The sequence below is a fragment of the Desmodus rotundus genome, chromosome 1, assembly GCF_022682495.2.
Source record: "Desmodus rotundus isolate HL8 chromosome 1, HLdesRot8A.1, whole genome shotgun sequence".
Lineage (NCBI taxonomy): Eukaryota > Metazoa > Chordata > Mammalia > Chiroptera > Phyllostomidae > Desmodus > Desmodus rotundus.
Window position 1 is genome coordinate 15000627 of NC_071387.1, and position 24878 is coordinate 15025504.

The window sequence follows — 24878 nt, forward strand, 5'->3', positions numbered from 1 at the left end:
TTTTCATTTTTTTGTTCTTCCTCTTCTCCTTCTGGCACCCCTGTAATTCGGATGTTGGAATGTTTCAAGGTGTCCTGGAGGTTCCTAAGCCTCTCCTCATTTTTCCAAGTTCTTGTTTCTTCATTCTTTTCTGGTTGGATGTTTGTTTCTTCCTTCTGGTCCATACCATTGATTTGAGTCCCAGTTTCCTTCTCATCACTATTGGTTCCCTGTACATTTTCCTTTGTTTCTCTTAGCATAGGCTTCATTTTTTCATCTGTTTTTCGAACAGATTCAACCAAGTCTGTGAGCATATTGATAACCAGTGCTTTGAACTGTGCATCCGATAGGTTGGCTATCTCTTCCTCGCTTAGTTGTATTTTTTCTGGAGCTTTGAAGTGTTCTGTCATTTGGGCCATTTTTTTTTTGTTTGTCTTGGCGTGTCTGTTACTTTAAGGGGCGGAGCCTTAGGTGTTCACCAGGGCGGGGTAATGCTGGTCGCTGCGCTGTACGTGGGGGAGGGGCCTAGTGGGAGCAATGGCGCCCGCCTCACTCTCCTCCGGATTTCAATCTTTCACTCCGATACCCACAATCAAACCGGGCCACTCTGGTGCTGGTTCCCAAGTAAGTGGGCCTGCACACACTCTAGGCCCCTGTGGGTCTCTCCAACAACCTCTCCTGTGAAGCTGGGAGTCTCTCCTGCTGCCGCCCCAACCCCCAGGGGCGCTTTCAGTCAGAGGTTTGAGGCTTTATTTCCCCCGAGCTGGAGCCCTGGGTTGCGCGTTCTGCTTCGCAGCCCGCCGTTCGTCCAGTTTATCTGTGGGCGAATGTGGTGCCGCGGGGTGCTACCCGCTGCTCTGCCTGCCCCGCTCTCCGCCACTCTGAGTCCGGCCCTCTGGGTTTATCTGTGCAAATGTGGGGCCGCAGGGTCTGCTAGTGCTCGGACTGCCTGCGCCATTTGTCCCACACTCCGCCAGTCTCAGTCCCGCCACAGCCACGCGAGTCCTCTCCACCCCGGTGCCCGTCTCCGCCCCTCCTACCAGTCTGGATGTATGTTTATTTTCTATTTCCTTGGTGTTGGTCCCCCTTGCTGTTCGATTCTCTGTCAGTTCTGGTTGTGCGAGGAGGCGCAGTGTGTCTACCTACGCCGCCATCTTGGTTCCTCCCGAAACACGTTTTTCATATTCCCGCTTGTTCCCCTGGTACAGCGGAGCGGCCTGGCTGCTGGCTGGACTATTGGGACTGGGCTCATCCAACAGAGACTGTGTGGATGTTCAGATGGAAGACTCCTCATAAGTTGGACTCCAACGGTTCAGTATGTCCACACAAATACTACCATCGGCCTAGACATTCAGATGAAACGTCTTAGAGATACGTCCAATCATAGGTGGTTAATTTGTGTATGCCTCAGTGAATTCTACTGGGTTGGCCAAAAAGTCTATATGGTTTTTTTCCATAAAACAGAAGTCTCGCTTTTCATTTTCACCAATAAATTTGTTGATTTGGATTGTTTGAGTATGTCAGCTCTCTCACATAGTATGATGTTGATTGTTCTCAATTAATGTCTCAATTTGATCGCTGCCAACTTCAGTTAGTCTACCTAACCACGAAGCATTGTCCAGCAGAAATCTCCAGCGTGAAACTTTGCAAACCACATTTTACACACTTGATCAGTCACAGCACCTTCTCCATGCACTGCACAAATCTTTCTTTGCTTTTCAATTGCATTTTTATATTTCTTGAAGTAACAAAGCATAATATGCCAAAAATGTTGCTTATTTTCTTCCATCTTCAATATTAAAATGACTACACAAAAATTCACCCATGTTGATATATTTTTTTAAGTGCACACTGATATGACAGCTGTTACAATACCATCTAACAAAATTGTTTTGAATGAAGTAAAAGACAACTAAGTGCTACTAGAGCCATCATACTGAAAAAAAAAATGAACTTTTTGGCCAACTCAATATTATAAGTTTAAATGTTCCATCCTCAAATAAGATCCCTTCTGGACCCCAAATGTCCGCATCGCAAACCCTTATGTTGTTCTTGGCCTGAGCCCCGCTGGCTCCAGCTGAAGGATCCTCCTGTAAGCTCTTGAAGTCCTGCCCAAGGCACCACTGAGACAGAGTAGACCTACGGCAGGGAATCCCCCCAAATGGAATTATTTTCTGGAGGGTGAGCTCCTTGTAGTACAGGCTTCCCCTGGCTAGGTGAGTGATCTGGGAACCCATTTGTATCAGTGTACTAGTTGGCATTATTGTGAGAGGCTACATTCAGCTTCAGTGAATTTTTTTTTTTTAAACTCTTTCAACACTTTTGCCAATGTCATGACGGGTAATTAACCAGCTCACCTGCCCACACCAGTCTGAGCGTGCTGCAGTTTTTGACCCAAAATACCATGGACCCCTGTGTCCCACCCTCCCTATTCACCTGATCTTGAGCCCCAGTTGACTTTTTCTTTTGTTTCCCCGGATAAAAAAAAGTCCCCAAAGGGAAGCATTTTGCTGATGTGAAAGAGATGAAACAGAAAATGGCAGAAGGACTAAGAGGCATCAAAATTGACAAGTTCAAGAACTGTTTTGAGTAGGGGAAAAAAGTCTCAATAGGTGTACTGCATCAAGTGGAGAGTTCTTTGAAGGTAACTGAAGTTTAAACATGTAAGAATAAATGCACATGTTTTTATAAATATTGGTTTTGGGGGGTTCCCCCCTTGTATCTTGAGCTGAGTTAGGGCTGGGTCATACACTGAGATATCAGGTCCCAGCAAAAGGTAAGGAGGTGGAGGAGACTGAAGAAGACAAAGGGGCCAGAGAGAAAGCATCCAGAGGCACCGTAGTGCCCCTGTGAAGTTGAGGGTCTAGTAAAACTGTCTGCCCTGGACCAGTGGCTCAGTTGGTTGGAGCATTGTTCCATGTACCAAAAGGTTGCAGGCTGATCCCTGGTCAGGGCACATGGCTGGGTTGTGGGTTGGCTCCTGGTCAGAGTGTATAGGAGGCAACTGATTGATGTTTCTCTCTCATATTGATGTTTCTCTCTCTCTCTCTCCCCTTCCTGTCTCTCTAAAATCAATATACATATCATCAGGTGAGGATTAAAAAACTTTCTTAAAGACAAATTATAAACATGTTATCAAAAGACAGCTTAGTTTAGGAAAAGATGTTTATAAAAGATTTATATGTAAGGATGTTCACAAGGAAATCAAAGAAAATTGTTATGTATTACTATTGAAGAAAGCTATTTACAAAATACTACAGGAGATGTCTTAATTAAAGCGCTTCTGGCTATAGAGGTGTGGGTGTCTTTACTGAGAAGGAGAAATCTTGTAAATCAAGAAGACTCGGGAACAGGGGAGTTATTAGGAACCGCAGGTGCTATTCTGTCAGTCTTTTGCAGGCCCATCACCTCTTGCCTCTGCTTATGGAATAAAGCCACTGCCTCAGGCCAGTGTTTCAGCCAGACGCCTCTCTTCCTACTGTGCTGGTATTGCCAGCTTTAATTTCCCGAAAAAAAAAATATGATTGGGCCACCTTGGGTTACTTAAGAAAACCAAGGCTAAAACAGTGCAGGGCTAGGTATGTTGGGACCAGTGTCAGAAGTAGAGTTATGGGATGGGCAGGATGGGTAGACCATGCAGTGTCTCATCTCTTATGGAGTTCATGGGCACGTGCGCTTGTGTGCATGCACACCGTGTATTTATTCAAGCAGCAACGAATGTAAGAGTACATACCCAAATGCTCTCACATTATTATAAGTTGTTTTCTTTGTCTTAGGTCTAGCAAATTTATATTTCTATCTTTTCTCTTAAATTTTCTGTAATAAACGTATTTTATTTTTTATAATAAGAACAACATGTTTAAATTATGTTTAGTAGAATTAATTATCATGATGGAAAAGGGTATTGCACATTTATTATAGAATGGGAAAGCAGAAACAGGAACAAATCACTCAGAATTACAACAATATGAGATGATCAGAATTTTTAGCACTTTTCCCTCCCAGACAATGCATGTTCTTTACATAATGGAGAGCATAATATATTTTAATTTTTTTCTCTCTTAGCTTATGACATGGTAAAAGCCAAATCTTTCCTTAGTGTATTGCAAACACTTTAGTGTCTGTTTAGTCCAGGTTTTATTTATCACGTCTCCAGTGTTCACATTCAGGCATTTATAATTTCTCACTTGCTTTAGAGACTTCTAAAGTAAGCATGAGCCTTTTTATTTTAGACACAAATAATCTTTTATGAAGTCTGGTGACTAAAAGGAATTCTGGAACCTACTAAAAAGGATTTTTACTTCTCTGATGGAGCTTAGAAGCCAGTCTTGTCTTCTGTTGTGCTTCTCTATGTTTAAAGTCTTATCTCCTTCTGAGCTCCCTCTGAGGTTAGTGCTATAGATGTCTTGGTTGGTGCCCTGTACACTGATCATCAGGAAGCCACCTACAAGCTGAACAATTACACTCCTGGGGAACTCACCCGGGGCCAACGCTGTTGCCCAAGCAACTAGTTGCGGTGGTGAAAACAATCTGACCAAAGCCCCAGAATTCTCCCTCTTGTTGTATTATTCCTTTCATTCTCAGGTTTCTGGGGATCTGGGATCTAGAGAGGAGTTAGCAATGAAATCTACAGGTAATCAAGGGAAAGGTACAAGAAATCATTTTTTCCTTTCTCTTTCAGTGTATTTCTTTCAGTAGAAGATGTAGACAGATGTCACATTTTCCTCTTTTCCTCATTTTTCAAGCCTGTGTTCTGGTATAGGATCTAATGAATAGTGAATTTCCCACTGGACATGAATAGAAATTTAAATTAGAACTGGAACATCTGAGAGCCAAGAGCATCCTTAGAAGTAAACCTACTATCGAAATATGAAACCTTAGGAATGGAGAGGATAAGGGGTGTTTCACAGCTAGTCACTGACTGGAAAAATCAGCCTGAAGTAGCCGAGACTCATACTGTATTTCATCACATCGAGATGCCATCGATTCTAAGAGCCACTTTATTTTAAGTGCCATTAAGGAAGAAAAGAAAATGCTGCCAACCGAACTATAACCCAAGGCTTTCTTACCAATTAAATTTTTAGGTTTATTGAAATAGGTCTTTTATTCTTTGATTCTGATTACATTTTTATAATACATCATTCTTGTGATATAAAAGTAAAATAAATGTTCACATATTATAAAACTTCTTCACATCCAGCTCCTGCCTTTTCTGAATCACTTTTTGACTAAGGGTCATTGAATTTTGGGTTTTCCCATATATCATTGTCTTCTTTGCTAGCCAAAGGATTGGCTGTGCTATGCTTCTTTCTTCCCTTATCATAGTTTTTTTTTTTTAACAGCCTTATTGAGATATAATGTACATACCATAAATTTGCCTGTTTTAAAGTGTACAATTTAGTAGTTTTTAGTACAGTCATAGAGTTGTAACTATCACCATAATTAATTTTAGGACATTTTTAACACCCTCAAAATAAACCCCATCCCCATTAGCATCCACTCCCTTATTCCTCTCATTTCTCCAATCTTAAACAGACATTTGCCTATTCTGGACATTTCATAGAAGTGGAATCTTATAATGTGTGGTCTTTTGTAACTGGCTTTTTTTACTTAGCATAGTATTTTCAAGGTTCATCCATGTTATAGGATGTATTAATACATCACTCATTTTTTAAGAGAAGACCCCATTATTATCTGTGGAATTTTTCTTCAAACTTTAATGCTGGTACTTCTCTGATCTTACTAGCAGTTGTCAGGGAAGGATGCCAGACAACATTTGGGACTCATGTTCCTTTCACAATTCGTTCTTGAGTAGTTTGTGTCCTGAAACATCAAGGGTCGTCTGTATCTAGTTGACCCACCAGGAACGACATCCAAGTTCACAGAGGTGTGCACAGGGGTATCTGCCACCTGGATGACAGAAACTATTCCTACCTCATCATCACTTACAGGACACATATGAATTTCAGATACATTGAAAGTATGTGTTTTAGGAGTAATAAAGCATGGAATAAATCTTTAGTATTTTCCTTAGATCAGTGTGAAGTAAGTTTACTCTGAGCTCCAACAGACAGAGAGACTTGGACACACAGACCAGGAATTGAAGAGATAGATGAAGTCAGAAGTCAAATATCAGAACCATAGTGGAAGTCCCTTCCAGGTGCGTGGTTCTCTGTCCTTGGGCACACGAATCAGCTGGAGAGCATTTTTCAGTAGGAAGTCACAAGTCACAAGTCACAACCCTGAAGATCCCCTTCCTGAAGATCCCGAACCAGAATCTCTCTTTCTATCTCCTTCCTCTGTTTCCTCCTTGCCTCTTTCCTTCCTTCCTTCCTTCCTTCCTTTCTTTTTCTTAGATGCTAATTCAGGACTGGGACCACAGTGCTGGCTCATGCCTGACAGATAAGCTAGAGGCATCCCAGTCACCAACCAGGAGACATTATCCTACGGTGAGGTCAGTAGTGACTTTGGAGCATATAGATCTTAATTCCAGTCCTTATATGACCACTTAGGAGCACTGTGATTGTAGGTAAATGACTAAGCCCCTCTGAGCCTCAGTTTTATCCTCTGTAAAATGACAACCGCTCAGAAGGGTAGTTGTGATAAGGCTGTGGAATCACACAGGAGAGCACCTCCTGTTACACAAGACACTTCTCCCAATCCCAGCTGCCCTGGCTCTGGCTTTCTCTGGCCTGGATCATGACCTCGGCCCCTCAGTACCTATGACTTAAAATTTAATCTTTTGAGTCTATCCTACTAAGCCGTTTCCCCTGTGGCAACTCCTCCGATTCTGCCATAGTCAGACAGTCAAAGGAGTTCTCTGCTCTTAGCCATCTGCTATGGACACTGTTTCCAGTGCCTGAACTGTCTTTAAAACAGTTTTCTGAAATGCTTCTGGGTTTTCTGGCCTCTGAGAATTCTAAGGCAGTGGGGTTCTATCAAAGTTAAATTATTCACTACACCCCAGGGCTTCCCTCTTTGTTTGCAGTTCCTAATGTCCCCACCACACATGCATGTCATACATGCCACTCTGTCTTGCATGATGTCCATAGGCGTCCCAGGCAGAGAGAAAATCTGCAGGTGTTCAAAATATGATAGAACTGTCAAATGAATGTGGAGTTACCAATATAAATGTGTGAAACCAAAATTTCAGTCCTGTTTGTTTCACCATTGTGTAAACAAGGAGAGATTTTGGTGAACAAAGAGGCCAGATAAAAGGAAACAGCAGCTATGAGCAAGCAGAGGCACCCTGAGCCACGTGTCAAACAGAACTTGATAATAGCGTTGTGTTTTGTTGCTGTATTTCAGCATCTGTGGCTTTGCATTTAGGACATAAACACCAATGAAAGGTGGTTCTGTTTTGAAGATTATAGTCTAGTAGCCAAACAGACAAGGACATGGACAAATGCAATACAGCATGTTGTGTGTTTTCACGGGAGAGAGTGTAAGAAGGAATAGGAACAACGACTGGGCTCCTCACCCAGAACAGAGGATGAGGTGGGGGCAAGAAGGTGTCTCTGCTCACGTTAATACATAGTTATTGAACAAAAGGCTACACTCTGTCTTCACCTTTCATCTGGGCATGATTTCCTGCTTTTGTAAATGAAATAAAAATACTGATGCATTCATTCATATATATAGTGGCTGTTGCATGCCATGGACGGTCCTAGGTGCTGGGTATTCAATGGACAAAAGTGAAAAGGTTCCCATCACTGGCGGTGGGGCTTGTCAAATGCAGCAGAGAGATAAACCAACATGCATACAGAGACAATTCATGTTGTGACAGGTTCTACTAGGGAACAATTAGATGTTATGAAAAAAATATCAGGAGAACCCTAATCGGGTTGATGGAGAAGGGGTCATTCTCATGTTGAAAGAAGTCTTCTGTTTCTTAACTCTTGTTTAACTCATTCATTTTTTTAGTGTATGCATTTATCACACATTTTCTATTCACTTATGCCAGCTCACAATTGGATCTGAGTATCTGTGATATAAATATCAGACTGGGCTTACCAGGAAATTAAAAACCCAGGTAGGGAGGCTTACTAAAAAGTCATAATGACACATTCATCTTGTTCCAAACGTAAAATTTACTTCCATATCTCTTGTCATATTTGTTACTCACACCAGTCCCATGTGACAGGTATACAAAGGTCACTCTGGAAGAAGTCCAGCCATTGTTAATATTAAGAGAATGGTTTGCATGACATCCATGTAACCTGGAAGCTAAGGAGAGTGGACTGGAATGCACACGCGTGAACAATGACAACTTCACTGTACTAGTCAGTGGGGGCGGTAGACACCCTTGAGTGAGCATGTGTACTGTGTGGCCATCACATTCAAAATGACTGGGCAAGTAGAGCAGCAAATCTGCATCAAATTTAGTCTTAGGCTTGAACATTCCTCTGTGGAAACTATTCATATGATTCAGAAGGCTTTCAGAGGTGATGCAATGAGAGCAGAACAAATAGAAGTATGGCACAAACACTTCAAATATGGTCAAGAATCTGTTGAAAGTGACCCCTGTTCTGGAAGGCCTGCAACAAGCAGAACACCTGAGAATGTTGAATGTGTAGGGGCTGCAATCAACAAAGATTGGCGACTGACAGTGCAAGAACTAGGAGCCGAGCCGTGGATTCCAAATACTACTGTGTCAGAGATTTTGACACAGGATCTTGGCATGAAACATGTCATGGCAAAATTCATTCCATGGCTTCTGCTACCAGGGCAGAAGGAACATTGTGCTGCAGTTGCTAATGGCTTGATTCAAACCACTGCCAATGAACCAGATTTCCCCAGGAAGGTCATAACTGGAGGTGAATGATGGGTCTATGGCTATGAACCTGAAGCAAAGGCCCAGTCATCCCAATGGAAGTTACCTGGTTCTCCATGCCCAAAGAAGGTATGACAAAATTGCAGCAAGATCAAACCCATGTTAACTGTGGTTTTTTTGATTGGAAAGGTGTTGTTCATCGTGAGTACTCCTCTCCAGGCCAACCAATTAATAAGGAGTATACCTCAGTATTATTCATCAGTTGAGAGATGCAGTATGTTAAAAACAGCTGCAGCTATGAACAACTGGTGATTGGCAGCTTCATCACGACAACGCACCCACTCATGCAGCATGTCTTATGCAGAGTTTTTCGGCAAAACATCAAATCATCCAGGTGACTCAGCACCCCTACAGCCCAGATTTGGCACCCTGCGATTTCTGTCTTTTCCCAAAACTAAAATCACCCTTGAAAGGGAAGGGCTTTCAGACCATTGATGAGATTCAGTATAATACGACGGGGCAGCTGAGGGTGATTCCAACAAAGGATTTTGCAGTGTTTTGAACAGTGGAAGAGACACTGGGAGAACTGTGTGAGGTCCCAAGGTGCTGCTTTGAAGGGGGCTGAGGCATCATTGTCCTATGTACAATGTTTCTTGTATTTTGTATCTTCTTCAGTATATGTCTTTATTTTTCATAGTACATGGCTGGATAATTTCTGGACAGGCCTGAAATAATTATTTCTCTCATGCTACAGATAAGGAAGGAGGGGATTTTAGAGTTTTCCACAATATGGCACAGGTGCTTGTAGGAGGCGCATTTATGCACACCTGAACCTTCTGATGCCTTGTCCTTTGTGTGAATGAAATTAGCACCTGGTAACCAGTCAGCTGTGGATTAGAGAAGAGAGAATGCAGAGGCTGTTGGGTGGGGGGGGGGTTGTATCAAGAGGAGCTTCCTAGAGAAGATGACATTGAGCTGGGCCTTGGAAATGAACAGGACTTCAGTAAGGGGGACTATACTGGTGACAGGCAAGGGGGTAAGGTGGAGTGGTCCACCAAGTAGAGGCAACAAAAGCCAAGGTGTTAAATTGTGAGCTCTGTTTGGGGATGAATTCATATGAGATTATTTGCAGAAAGAGTGGGTCAGGAATAGTGCTTGGGTCTCCATTGTTTAGGGTGTACCTAAAGAGCTTTGCTCTTTTTCTGGGCCCATGGTGAATAATTAAGGACGTTTCAGCAGAGAAATTGTTTGGGAAGAGCTTTCCTTAGGGCTGGCATCCTAAGCAGGATAAAGGAAAAAGAAGCGAGAAAGCTCCCATGGCACATGGAACATTCTCAGTTCTTCCTTCTGCCACTGCTATTGAATGCAGGTGGCCTTCTTCAATAAATTTTCTGTGCTTACTGCCCTGGGCTAACATTATCACCAAAATCCAAGAGCCAATGGAAGAGATGAGATGAATAGCTTTTGGATATGGGTTTTAATCTGATGCTTGATTTACTAACTTGTTACAGTGGCCATAGAGGGCAGAAAACATCTGTGGTTAGTCTGTCAGGCTAGACAAGGATGGAGAAGACGAGGAAACCCTACCCCCTGAGCTGGGAAGCCACCTACCCCTGTGCTCTGCCACTTCCTCCTCCATCATGCCTTCTACCTCCTCCCTGCCCTCCATCAGGAGGGCCCCACACAGGGGCATGATCCGCACCACATATTGTCCACATGTGTTGCAATCATTGCTCTCTCTTAGTTCTCTTTATCTTGGAGCTCGTGCAGTTTCGAAGTTGAAGCTTTTGGAGCAGGGTCACCTGGGCAGCTTTGAGGCAGAAGCAGGCACATCTCCATGGAGAGGCCTGGGACCTTGGCCATGGAGCCCTGAGAAGTGAACGCCCACTTTCATGAAGGGGCTCACATCCTAACAGACTGAACAGTTACTGTCCGCTCTTCACAACTGTACAGGGCTTGACAGCTTTCATAGTGATTCTGCAAACATTCATTTCCTTTAAGCTCAGAAAACCCCAAAGAAGTAGGAGTTTTCTTGCCTGCTTGACAGATAAAGAAACTGAGCCTCAGAGAGTCCAAGGGTCATTCACCTAGTACAGCAGGAAACCTGGGACTGGAACTGATGTCATCATGCTCTAAACATAGAGCTCTTTCCATGACACCATGCTGCTTTACAGAGCCCAGTGCCGGGCGGCGAGGGAGAGGTGTTTCTGGCACCTCCGCACGGAAGGGAACTCTGACCACATTTTCCCATGGAAACATTTTCACCCGCGGTGGTTAAGATCAATGGCTCACATAGTAAAGCCCTGTGTTTCAGCAATGCCCTTGCCTGCTAGTGAACTTAGTTATATTTCACATAGTGCCTACCAGGCAAGACTACAACAAAACAAAAAGGTGCTTTTTCTTCTCTGGTGAAGAAGAATGCAGACATTTGCAGAAGTCACTCAAAAATAGGAACCTCACTCTTTCTCCCGCAGGGAATCACTTTTCTTTTCTTTCCTCCAGGCTGTGCAATATATTAGAGATACTCTGTTGATGAAGCAAGGAGGCAGCATCCATAATGGTTCAAGTTTAGAGGGAACAGACCTTAGTCCAAATCTAAGCATGTAAGCTATGTGATTTCTTAAAAGCATTTTGGCCTTTCTCTCCTTGCTGAAAATCCAGCTAGCACTGGCCAAAAATATATTCCTTGCGTATGCTGCCCCCGAGACAATGTTTTCCTCGTGGAACTCGGCTCTGACTTTCTGCCTGCCTTGTGGAGGGCTGGTTCTCGTTATGGGAGGCTTTTGAAACAGCAAAGTAATAATTTGTGAAGTAAGGCCCATGAACTGCTTGGTTTAGCAAATTAGGACTTTAGAAAATAATATTTGAAGCAGGCGTCAAAGGCCTGCTTAAAAAGGAAGGACCATGTCCACCCAAGCCAAACCTGCCAGCCGCCTCATCTGAACCTCTTCTCTGCACCCAGCCTCGTATGTGTTCATTCCGAGAACCTCCCTGAAGAATCATAATTATCAACATCACAAGCCTCCTATTATTTAGGGTCTACTTTGGACCAAGGACCAGTAGGATCTTTCTATGTAATTATTGTCTTGAAATTTAAAGCCAAAGAGGTGGGTGCTCAGAGAAGCTGAGTAACCCATGTGAGATCACTGTGCTGGTTTTCTATACTATGCCATCCCAAAAGGCTGTGTCTGCTCTGCTGGTGTCTCTGAAGCAAAAAATTAGCCTTCTTTTGGAAGTGAGATGCCCTAGAATTCATGAGTTTGTTTTTTCTTATCCATTATTAGTACCTGTACCAACACACCAAAAATATCACAGTTTAGTAGAGAGATGACAGAATTTAATGGAAGACAGACCTGTGTTAGCTTAGGAATTTTCTTGCTGTATGACAGACAAGTCATTCAGCCTCAGTTTCCACATCTCTATGATGGGAACAGCCATCCCCCGCACCCCACATCATCCCTGTCTTGTCCACTTCCTTCTCTCTCCTCTACTTCCTCCTTCATCAACCTATTTATAGTCATAATGCTTTTTCTCGTAGTGTTGTTATAGAGATTAAATGAGATGATAACTGTGAAAGAAATCTATAAAGTCTGTGATGATTGGATGGCATTGATAAGGACAATAGTTAGTTCCTTTTTGATCTTGTTAGCAGCCGCCTCCAGGCAGGGTGTGAAGACAGGAGCCTCATTCTGTTTTATTACTCAATCCCCATCCCTGGGTCCTAGGCTGTGCTCTCTGAGTCTGAAGGAGTAGGCATCAGGATGCCTTGGATCCCAGCCTTTACTCCCACATGACACACATGAAGGATGAAGTCAATGCAAGACTCGCTGCCCTAGATGTTTCCAGGTGCCTGACTACTAGCTGTACTTCCACTTCCCTTTCTCCTGCCCAAGAAGTACTACTTAGATGCAAATAAGTATAAGGGACAGTATTATAAAATTGTCTATATCACTTGTTCTCAAAATGGGGTCTTCAGAACAGGAGCAACATTAATGTCTGGGAACTTGTTAGAAATCTAAATTCTCAAGCCCCACCACAGACTTGACTAAATTTGTAACTCGACAGGTGGGGCCTCGCCATCTGTGTTTTAACAAGAACCTCATCCTAGGTGATTCTGATACATGAGAAAATTTGAGGGCCATTGGTATAGGTCAGTGATTTTCAGCCTCTGTTCCATAGCACATTGGTGTGTCCACAAGAGGCACACTGGTATGCTGCAAGAATTTTTAAAACATGCAGTCCGTAACTATTTAATCAGGGCCACTGGCCTCTTTTCCCTGAGACTGTCAAATTAAAGGAGGAGAACAGCCAACACAATGACAGCTGTCTGGTGTGAAGTAATCAAAATTATACCTATTTTTTTCTTAGATTAGCAAAACAATGAATATTTTTTGGTATCCTGCAGAATTTTAGAAATTAGTTTATGTGTGCTGGGAGATAAAAAAGGTTGAAAATTGCTGGTCTAGATTATCTAAAACGCCAAACATTCTGAAATATTTTATCTTTATTGTTGGTGACTAGTAACTTCTGATACCTGATGCAGAGTAGCACCACGAGTGAGAACATCACTGAGTCACAAAGCAAGCTGAGCATAAGAGCCCCCAGGAGGAGTCAGATTGGCCTTTGGCTACAAGTAATAGTCACTTCAATTCAAATCAATTTAAATGGTAACAAAATGTATTACATTATGTTAACAGAACTCCAGGGATGGGGTGGATCCAAAAGCAGAATTTTAGAGCTCTAGCTCTGGTTCTATGTCACACCCTTTTTTCTGTCCCCAACTGTGTATCGGTACCTCCCTCAGGCTGGCAGCGGGATGGTTGCCTGATGCTGATCACCAGATGGATGCAAAGCTTCCAAACATTATATTCAGACGTGTCCATGAGAAGAAATGGGCTCTTTTTCCATTTCCATCTTACAAGAGAGAGGAGACCTTTCTCAGAAGGCCTCTCTCACACTTCCCCGACACCTGGCTCAGGTGTCCACCACCAAAGCACCATTGCCAGACAACCATCACCTTACAATGTCAGGTTTGATGCTTTTGGAGGGGTTGACCACTCATCAAAATCTAGGTTCTGTCACCAGAAATAAAGGGGGAAATCCAAGATTCACTTTGATGTCCAAATGGGAACTGTGTAAAAATTCAGCTTACCAGCAACTGTGTTTAAAGTGTCAGAAACAGAAGAGAGGGGTGGGGTGGATGTGATGCTACAGAGGTTGAGCCTCATGCTCTCCCGCCTAGAAGACAGCATCTGGGGGATCTCCTCGACTCTGTCCTACTCAAGTCTTCCACACTGCCTCTTTCTGGTGACATGTTGTCTTCCTCCCAGAGCTTCCTTCTCTAGAAGCACCTCCTTCTTTGTTTTCCAATCATTCCCTTGTCTTGTGAGTGGAGATACTGAAGAAAGGTCACTGGACAGGAAGTTCATGGAGCTGGCTCCAGATTCTTGATCCTTCATGACAACCCTTACATCTCATACTTCTCCCTGTGGCAGGTCAACCCCCCTTTCTGGTCCTCAGTTTTCCCCATCTATAAGGTGAAAGTAAGATCATCTGCTCATATTGCTGTAAGAATCAAAAGAAAGGAAGAGAAGGAAAGGGCCCTGCGAACTATAAAGTGCTATGCCATGGGCAAGGGCATTAGGGATGACTTCATGTTCAGGCTTCCCAATGGGGGTCTTTGGCCTGCAGGGGTACATACACATGTGCACACATACACATACACCCCTCGCAGGCATTTGACTGATGCTAATGAAAGGACACATTAAAAGAGATTGGAGTTCTGGAAGAACGAGTGGAGAAGATGATGACCTTGGCAATGCCACCCATGTACAAGTGGGTGATGCGTGCGTCACTGAACTCACCTGACACCGTGGGTCCTCATAGCAGCTCTCGGGAGACTCTGCTACCATCTGTGTTGTGTAGGTGAGAAAACTGGGACCGAGAAAAGCTGTGAAACTTGCCCAGGTTTATATGCTAATGAGGTCCCTGTGAACCGAGGTGGAACATGGGACAAGAAGGTGGTAGAGATGGGCATGAATGAGCCTTATGTGGGTGCCTGAAAATTGAGTTTGCAGATGGACAGAAAGAACCTGTCAGACAAATACCTGAGGGTGGACAGAAGTACCTCTGTAGGGAGGTCCCAAGAATAGGAAGAAGAGGGGAGTGACTCTGGCCTGGGAATTTATTCATTCATGTATTCATTTGTTCTAAAAATCTTGAATATTTTCTAGGTGCCAACACTGTGGTAAGCCCTGGGAATATTGTGGTCCAGGGGAGGGGTTTGGAGGGGTACTTTTCCTGTTGTTGACATGTTCATTAGCATTTACATTCCATAGAAAAGTCTGCCTTCGTTCTAATTACACTGCTTTGATCCTGTTCTGTGACCTCAGACAAGTAACTTTCTTTTCTGTGCCTGTTTCTCTGTCTGGGAAGCAGAAGATTGACTTTAAAAGTTTCTAAGGCCCTGGCCCTGACATCAGGTGACAACACCCCAACTCTGCATTTGAGGTGGACAAATTATTAAGAGCCTGGATTGCTCTCGGTTCTGGTTCCAGCACTGTTGTTCACCATCTCTGTGAGTTTGGACATGGTCGTTGACCTTGCACCTTCATTTCTTCAAGTGAAAAATGAGCACAGTAATTCCAACTTTAAGTGTTTCTGTGACAATTAAAGAGATGTAGCACCAAGCATAGTGCCCAGCCTATACCATGTATACCCACCAGGGGCCATGTTTCTCTTAACACCATCTTCCCAGATCAATCCTCAGGATTCCTCTAGGTCCAAGAGTTATTTTAATAGCTGGGAGAAATGGCATTGAAGAGGGCAGGTGAGTCACAGAGGAAGTCAGAGCACAGCCCAAGTTCAATGCCAGGTTCCTTCCTCTCACTGACCTTAGAGTCAGTGAGTCTGATCTGAGAGTTGGTGAATCCCTCCCTCCCCTGCAGAACTTGGCTGTCCCAGGATGCCAGTGGAAACCTCGAGGCAATGAAGTAAGCCATCACTGCTTTATAGAGCGGAAATTGCTCTGAAAGGGTAATTGGACTTCTCCTGCTTGACTCTCTGGAGACTCGCAATGGCAATCCCTTCCTGCCCTCTTCCCACCTTCTCTCAACTCAATACCAATCCTTCCCTCCTTTTGGCTGCTGGTGGCTGGTCTGGAACAGGGGTGCTCTGCTGGCCCCTCACAGCCCAGGGCCAGTGCTCTGGTTTGTGTATAGAATGGTGCTGGCAAGCCTGTGTCTGGGTGGAGAACACATGGGGAAATCACTCCTTCCACCTCCATGCCCTGTGGCTTCTCACCTACACAACAGAACCCCAGGTGGCACCCACTGCCCATGTATACTTGGAAGTAAATGGCTTGATAATTGGAAATACACCTTGGTGGGATGGGAAGAACTTTGGATTTGAGTCTGATGGCTCATCTTGCCAGTCTCTTACCAGTGGAAGGGCTTTGGAGCTGTTTCTTTAACTTCCCAGGCCTCAGTTGATTCATGTGTAAAATGGGAACCAACCAGAATGCTGGCCTGCCAGTCTCTTGGTATTTTGTGTGGAGTTATGAGTTAAGTCATTCAATACATACTTATTGAACATCAACCACACACCAGACCCTACCCTAGAAGTTGAATAGACAGCCCTGAACAAAACAAAATCTCTCCTACTTACGGAGCTTGTGTTCCAGTGAGGGTGGGGTAGAATGGTGAAAAAAAATAGATGTGTAATGAAAGGTCAAGGAGTAATATGAGCTCAAGAGGAAGACAAAAGCAAGTATAGGAATAGAGGTTGGGGAATGTAATTTTATTTTATTTTTTAAAGATTTTATTTATTTATTTTTAGAGAGAGGAGAAGGGAGGGAGAAAGAGAGTGAGAGAAACATCAATTGGTTGCCCCTGGTACACGTCCCGACTGGGGGCTGAACCCACAACCCAGGCATTGCCTTGACCAGGAACTGATCTGGCTACCTTTCACTTTTGCGGCATGATTCCCAACCCACTGAGCCACACAGGTCAGGGTGAGGCGGGGCTGGGGGGTGGATGCCACTTTAGTTAGGGTGATCAGCAAGTGCCTCTCTGATAACTTGACTTCAGAGTCATTGAAGGGGGGTCAGCAAGGCGAGAGCCCAAGAGGCTCTAACTGCAGGGGTGGTGGGGCCCTGGATCACTTAGGTCTTGCAGACCGTGGTGAGGAGTGGATGGATGTGAATGCCATGTGCACTGCAAAGTTCTAGCCCAGTGTGAGCACCCTTGGCCAGTAGTCACTTCTTGCATGGGAAACAACATATTTTATGCACAGAGGGCGAGCATTGGGCCAGTTTACATCACATTAAGCCTTGACAACATTCCCTCAGAATGGGAATGCCGATCCTCCTTTACGTAAAGGATGCTGAAGGCAGGACGTCCAAAGACAGTGCTTTGCCTGTTGTGGCAGATTCCTGGCTTTGATTTTGTTTTCCCTTGCTCCCTCCCCCCTTTTTTTTCAATTTTGATGACTATCCATATTTGTTTTCATCCACTGGGCAGCCAATGAGGGAGAGCTGGAAGCAGAGAGGCACACTGGGTACCAGGTTAAACTCGGCTGCCGTTACCATAGGGTCCCTAGAGCAGAGACTTCATGAATAACTCGTCCAGATGGCTCCATTCATCAGCAACCTCAGTGTGGTTAAAGGAATGAGTAGACTCTAGACCCTTGTAAACACATAGAATGAGAAGCCAGAGAGCTGCTTTCATTCTTGGCTGATGCTTCCTGTGATGCGACTTGAGTCAAATCGCTTCTCCCGGCTGGATACTGATGCCCTATACACAAGGTGGGGTCTGCTGAGCTGGGATGGTGCGTCGTGAGGATGTAAAGCATTGTGCATATTTTATGCACAGAGGATGGCAAGGCATCTCTGACCTCTGCCCTTTCCTCATAAAACTCAAATAGCAGCTACACAATTGGCTGCATTGACCTTAGGCAAGTTACTGCCCTTCCATGAGCCTTGATGTCTTCATCTGTAAATGTGGGGAGGTAGTTCCTAGAGTTCTTGTGAAGCTGGAATATGATAAACTACACGAAATACTGGCTGCATTATGGAAGGGATTGTGAATGCTCAAATAGTAATAATAATTATAATAATAACAGTTATAATTAATACTGTTATTAGTTGAGAAAGCAAGGCCAAAGTGCAAGCAGTAGTTAGAGATATGTCCCACTTTCAAGGGTTGCTGTAGCATCAGACATGATTAAGTACTTAATAAACACCAGTTATTATTACACCCCTGTTCTACTTTAAGTAAAATGGGTTGTCTTAGACCCCAGCAATCCAGGTGGCTGCTTCTCTCCTCTGGCCTCCCCTCCCCTATGTCTCACCCTCCTCTCTGCCCTGACCTTGGCTGAGCTCCCTCCCAGGAAGGCCACATGCACAGGTTTTGCAGTGCAGAGTGCTGCCACATCCCGCAGCTCACCTTGCCAAACATAGACGTCATCGATGTGTCTTCAGTGATTAAGCCTCCTGTTCTAATAAATCAGAATGTCTAATCTGCACAGAAATGCCATGCAGGCTACCAGGACCTCTCTAAGCTTCAGGCTTCCAAACTAAAAGGAAACTCTGAACAGATGATACCTCAGGCTCCCCTTGGCTTTGGTCCTTGCAGGTTCGGCTGTGGGCACTGCCTGACCTGTGGTCGTGAAATCAGTCTGTGTCACCTTGGATGGGGGAACTGTGATATGGGCTGTGACCCCTTGGAGACCTGTGGGTCCCTGGAGCCTCTGCCTTACACACAGGTACCCGTAAAGTGGAGGCGATAATCCTGCCCTCCTACCTCCCAGGGTTATTGTGTGGATCAAATGAGAGAGAGTTCTTTGTAAAGGTGAATGAGCTGTACAGTTTAGAGGGATTACTTATATATACACAGACACTCGCACATGCACTGGTGTGTGTTTATGTGTGTATACATAAGTATATATGTGTAAATATATATACACACATATATATTTTATATATTATATATATCTAAAGCTGTAAACTCTCAAGACTTTGTATGAAATAGAAGCTTATAAACCATGTTTACTCATTCACTGTAACCTAACACATGTATTAAACAGTAGGAAAAACTGACCAGCCAAATTTTCCAAGTTTAAAAACCCTTTTATAGCTTTCATTGTGGATTGAAGAGAGACCTTGTTTCCCCTTCTCTATTTAAAGGAAAATTTTAATATAAATGGGGAAACCAGGGAGTCATTTTGCTAGAGAGTGAGAAAAAAAAATCTATATATGTCTGGGAAGGATGGATGAGGGGATTTGGATGAAAATGGTCACAAAAAAAAGAAAGAAAGAAAATGTTCACAAAAATCACCCTGGTCAAATGCTCAAGGGCATCCATTTTTGATGGAAGCCCTTCTGGCCTCTGAGCATCTCTAGAAAGTTCCCTCTGCCTGTGGGATTTGAGACCCCAAGGATCTCCTCCAGCCAGGCTGTGGGGATATAGGGCCTTCAGCTGCCTTGGTTTTTGGTTCAAAGCTGGAGAGTGAAGAGAGCAGCATCCACACTTTGGGCTCAGGGTCTGTCCAGGGAACTAGGTAAGGCCATGCAGAATGGAATGAGAAGAAGTGGCACCAGCCAGCCCTGGGGAGAGCCAAGGTGTGTGTAGTGCCGGCCAGGCATCATTCTCTATTCTTCACCTTGGAGGGCGGGTCTCGGTGGCCAGCCCTCTTGTGCTGTATGTCTCTCTGCTTCTGTCTCTCCTTTTTGTATTTTTAAAAAGATTTTATTTTTTTATTTTTAGAGAGAGGGGGAGGAGAGAGAGGGGGAGATAGTTGTCTCTCATGCACTCTCTACTGGGGATCTGGCCCACAACTTAGGCATGTGCCCTAAACTGGGAATCGAACCAGCGACCCTTTGGTTTGCAGGCCTGAGCTCAATCCACTGAGCTGCACCAGCCAGGGCTTCTCTTTCTATTTTTGTTTTGCTGTTGTCCATTCTCTTTTTGGATAATATCCTTCCTTCCTAACTTCATTTCCCTACCTTCCTTCCTTCCAACTTCCTATCTTCCTGTTTCTCTTGATCTTGGTCTCCTTCTGTCTCTGTTTCTCTCTGTTTTAGTCTCTACCTGTCTCTCTCTCTCTCTCTCTCTCTCCCCCTTTTCCACTTTCTCTTCCTATTCCTTTCTATTGTTGTCTATTCCTACTTCAGTCTGTCTGTCTCTGAGTATTTCCTGGCTGTACTTCTCTCTCTCTCATTTGGAAATCTACCTCTCTGCCACCTCCCAGATCCCACCTCCTTCTCAGTGATTCACCTCCGCCTGGTGGAATGGTGTTGCTTGCATGACCAGAAAACCTGACTCATCTTTGCCAGCCTTCTCTCCAGCCTGCTATAGGGCCTGGGCACAGAGATGGAATGAGGCGGGGGTGCGCACTTGTGTGTGCGCATGTGCCAGTGTGGTGTGCAAGTGGGTGGGGGCAATGGAATGACCTCAGAATCTCATTCTATTCCTCTCTGGTGCCTTGATGGGATCCTCAGAAGCTACCTTTGAAGGGTCCTGGTCAGATTTGGGTTTGAAGCTTGGTGCCACCCTAGGGGGGAAGAAGAAAGACAAACGGAGGTCCCTTATCTACTGAAGATGTCTCAGCTGTCTGCTAACTGCAGGCTTTGAGGTTTATATTTAGAAAAGGGAGGGAAGCTGTGGGCATTCCGCAGTTTTTAATATCTGGGCAGCCCTGGTTTGGGAGGAGCAAGAGGTGCTAAATTCACAGGATAATCCACTTTTCCTCGATTTCTCCTCTCTGTTGAATTTCCCCTCTCTGCTTACCCCATACGGAATGTTTCATGAATTGTTATTTTCCATAATAACAGTAATAATAACAATGAAGCCGCCATTTATTGGATGTTTTAGCATGGGCCGAGCACCATGATAAGTGCTGCATGCATTGTCTAAGTTAATTCTCAATGGGATTCCATCGGTTAGGTTCAGATGGGCATTTCCACATCCATTGTACAGATGAAGAAAATGAGGCTCTAGGGAGATTAAGCAACTTGCTTAGAAGAGTCATTTGGCAAAGCCAGGATTTAAACCCAGGACTGAGCACAGTATTGCCTTTGATACTTTTTTCTCTGCAAATGGTACTTGACACTGGTGTCTTAGTAAATGTAATTGTCTGAATCAGTAAATGTGGGAGGGCTCAGGAAAGTGGAGTGCCTCATCAGGCACTTCAAGGGGTGGCTGTCAGGCTGTGCTGGTCATGGCTGGGCTCTGAGCCTCAGTGAGGAGACAGGAGCACGTGGTACAGCTGCTAGAGCCCTGGACTAGGAGGCAGGGCATGCAGGCTCTAGCCAAGGTACCTTTTCAGCTGGGCACACACCTTTCCTGAGCTTCAGTTTCTCCTGTAAATTGGGAATTTGTACCTCCACCTCATCCTGCCTACCTCACCAAGCACATATGCAGCTTAACTATGATGAAAAGGTGAGGGCATGCATTATAAACTGTAAAAGGTTTTACAAAAGGAGAGGGCTTAGGAAGAGAAAGGCAATCCTCATTATAAAAAGAGGGTTTGGGAAGCCAGCATGGGTGCTGAGGTGATTCTGCAGAGGTCTTAGCTGGGCAGGAGTGCCAGGGTTGGGCAGAGAACACTTCTGGAAGCTCCAGTCCCAGGGAGCCAGCTGTACATTTCTCTGCATTTAGCATCTTTATGACCCCAACCCTTTTCCCCTTTCCTGTGATGCAGAAATTCCTCTGTGTCACACGTGGGTATCTTTCTGTGCCTTTACCCTGGTGAAAGGTTCATTCCCACACTTTGTGTGCGTCCTGGTGTACTGTTAGGTCTGGACACCCACAATACATACCTCGGTTCCTCGCAAAGCATGGCCTCCTCTCCCTACTTCTAACTCCAGAAGCACCCGTCTGACATTGTCCCCATCTTATTGGCTTTCTGTGGATTTCCCTTAACAACCACCCCTCACATATGCATCATGCTTTCCAGATTATAAAGTACTTGTATAGTTTTATGGACTTAATTTAATTTACTCCTCCTGACCCCCTTGCAGAGTAATAGTGACATCCTCATGTTAGAGACAAGGAGACGGAGGCCCATCGAGACAAAAGCAATTAGGAAGCGTGTGCTGGGAAAAAAACACAGGCTCTGGAATTGAATCGCCCTGGGTTCAAGGCCTAGCTTTGCTATGTAGTAGCCGTGTGGTTGGGCAACCTGCCTTGATGCTCTGAGCCTCTTCTAGTGTTCTTAACAAACTGAGAATAATCAACCCAGCTCTGCAAGATTATGTGCTGTTTCATCACATCTGTGGCCAGAGGGGCTGCTGGGGCCCACCGGCAGCACACGCGGTGCCTGCCGCTTCGCACAGAGCAGGAGGTGTTCAACGGGGCTCAGCCCAGAGAAAGTTGGAAGTATTCAAGGAACTAAGGCTCTGATGAGAAGCACATTTTGTACAGTTGGTTCTTTCCACTTCACAATAGTGTAACACTTAGGATTGAGATTTTTAAAAAGAATAGAAAGAAAAGAAAACCCTCCGTGGATGAGAGCTGTGCCAGCAGTAAACACACTCTGCGGTCCTCAGAGAGTAATGGCAAGGGGGCAGGCCTTGGCTCTCCTCCTCCTCCTCCTCCTCCTCCTCCTCCTCTGCAGTCCGGTCCCCAGGTCGGCTCTCCTCACACATGTTAGCAATACCCTCTCCTTCTCTGGCCAAATGTATTAGCATCATTTGTCCTCGGGATGGTGGGGATGATGAGGGCTTTTAATGCCCCTGATTAATCCAACTGTAGGAAAGGGCAGATTCCATTAGCCAAGTGCATGTGACTGCTGAGGTTAATATTATTAAATTTGGTATTAATAATAAGTTGCAGGACTCTGGTGGGTCACTCATGAAAGCAGTCAGTCACTGTGATTCTGCCTTGCTCAGCTGTGAGCCCCACAGGGAAGGAAGGGGCTTTGTGCTCTGTCTGCGATGGTACCTATTGGGTGTTCAATAACTGTTCGTGGACTGCTTCTACAGTGGGGCTAACAGGTCTGTCCTAGATGTAAGTGAGGAAGGCACACCAATTTCTCTTTCTGTAAGTTCCTTAAAGGCAGTGATTGGGTTTTTGTAGCAGACCCCTTGTGGACCAGGCCATACCCTCTTGGCCCATGGCCACTTCAGGCACAGGTGTGGTGGACAGGTCTGTCTACAGCCAGACTCACCTTGTGCTGCCAGTGACATCAAATGCATGCTTCCAGCTTCTACCCATGGCCTTGCGCAGACCGAGGGGGCATCCTATGGCCATGCACAAGCAGAGCTGAAAAACAGTGTGGGAAAATTTACCCCCCTGGGGAGGCTCTCAACCTATGGTCATCAGGAATCAGGGGATGCATGCTTTAGCTCTCCAACTGTTGGCCAAACAATTCTGGGAGACATCTCATTCACATTTTAGACACTCCCTGTGGAACAGAGCCCCATCACTCACATGAGCAAACTTAATGATGTACCTCTATATTGACTTTTCCTCTCCCCTGTCTCATCCTTCCCTTTCCCCATGCCTGCTTCTTCGAATCACCTCCCAAATAAACCATCTGCACCCAAGCCCTTCTCTTAGGCTCTGCTTCCAGGGACCAGGGACTAAGACATTCTTCTTAATGTCCCCAGCCATCAGCTCAGTTTACAGTACGCACTAAATACATACACTCCCTGAAAAAATATTTATGGAGAACCTTCTGTGTACAGGCACCATGGTAAGGGAACAAAGTCCCTTTCTCATGGGGCTTACAGTGGGACATACAGATAGTATTTTAATGCATCAATATATGAGAGAACCAGATAAGTTTAATCAAAAAAAAAAAAATGAAATAGGGAAAAGGGACAGAGCATGATTAGATGAGATTAAGGAAGTGACATTTAAGCAGTGATCTAGGTGAGGAGAGGGCGTGAGCTATGCAGAGACCTGGGGAGGAGCTCCCCAGGCATGGAGACCTGGGGCAGGAACGTGCTTGGCCTGCTGGAGGTTAGGGAAGAGTGCCAGCGTGGCTGCTGTGAGCGATCAAGGAAGGGAACACGAGCGATGAGGTCAGAAGCCGGGGCCACAGGAAGCCAGGCATTGGAAATATCCAGTGATTTCTGTTCAATAATGGACTCTTTGTGTCCCTTGCCCTGAGTAGTGTTTTATGATGGGAAAGGCTCAGGTTCTGGAGTCTTGACAGCTCTGAATTTGAAGTCAGCCTTGTTATTTAGATGGAGTGTGACCTTGGGCAACTTGCTTAAGACCTGTGAACATGTTTTTTCTTTTTTTTTTCAAGTATAAAGTGGTAATCATAAAATTGACCTCATAGAATTTATATCTGGTAGGATTCCTGTTTGCAAGGAATAGGAAATAAATGGAAACTAGCTTTGGCAGAAAAGGGAAAATATTAACACACACACACACATATATATATATATCCATGGGTATATTTGGCTTCAGACACATGGATCCAGGCCTTCAAGTAATGTCATCAGGACCTGATCTCTGACCCAAGAGTTAGTCTAATGGATCAGGCCTTGGTCACTTGTTTATTTCTTTGTCCTCCAACATGGACTATCAGGCCACTAATTACATGTCCATCTCTAGAGGAGAGAGGAGGCCTTAGCTACACATAAGTCATATTGACTGAAATTGGGGGAGAGATGACTCCCCAGTGGAACACAAGGGTGCTAGTATATTAGTAAAAGGAGACATGGGTTTTTAGGGTAGGTCAAACCAACAGATGTCTACTTAAGGATTGGTGTGACAATGAGCCAAAAGTCCCTTAGCACAATGCCTGGCACATAGGAGCTCTCAGCAGACATTTGCTAGACCACCATTGCTTTCTTTGGAGGACCTCTTTCTCTGACAGTCCCTTCTCTCCTGTGCCATGTGAGTCCTATCCACTTTTGAAAGAGGTCACACTGGAGGCAGCCTGCCTCTCCTAAAAGCATACTAATGTTAGGTGCTGGTGTTGCGGAGGTGGGGGTGGGGGGCACGAGACTTCAACTAGTGAAGTTCATTTTCCAGAATTCCACAAATATCTGCATGGCCAGCCTTATGCTGGGTACTGGTGCCACAGAGGTGCCCAAAACACAACTCCTTCCCAAAGCATTTCACTGTCTGCAGGCCAGTGTGCGTTAGCAAAATCACAGACTTTATCTCTC

At 44.7% G+C, this 24878-nt stretch overlaps 1 protein-coding gene and 1 pseudogene across 4 annotated transcripts in view; one reads left to right on the plus strand and one right to left on the minus strand.

Annotated features, from left to right (window-relative positions):
* ASTN2 (astrotactin 2) overlaps positions 1–24878 on the plus strand; it is an 813615-nt gene that overhangs the window by 736963 nt on the left and 51774 nt on the right. The gene's annotated exons all lie outside the window — the stretch shown is intronic.
* Positions 1122–22397, minus strand: LOC112306488 (ubiquitin-conjugating enzyme E2 A pseudogene; annotated as a pseudogene).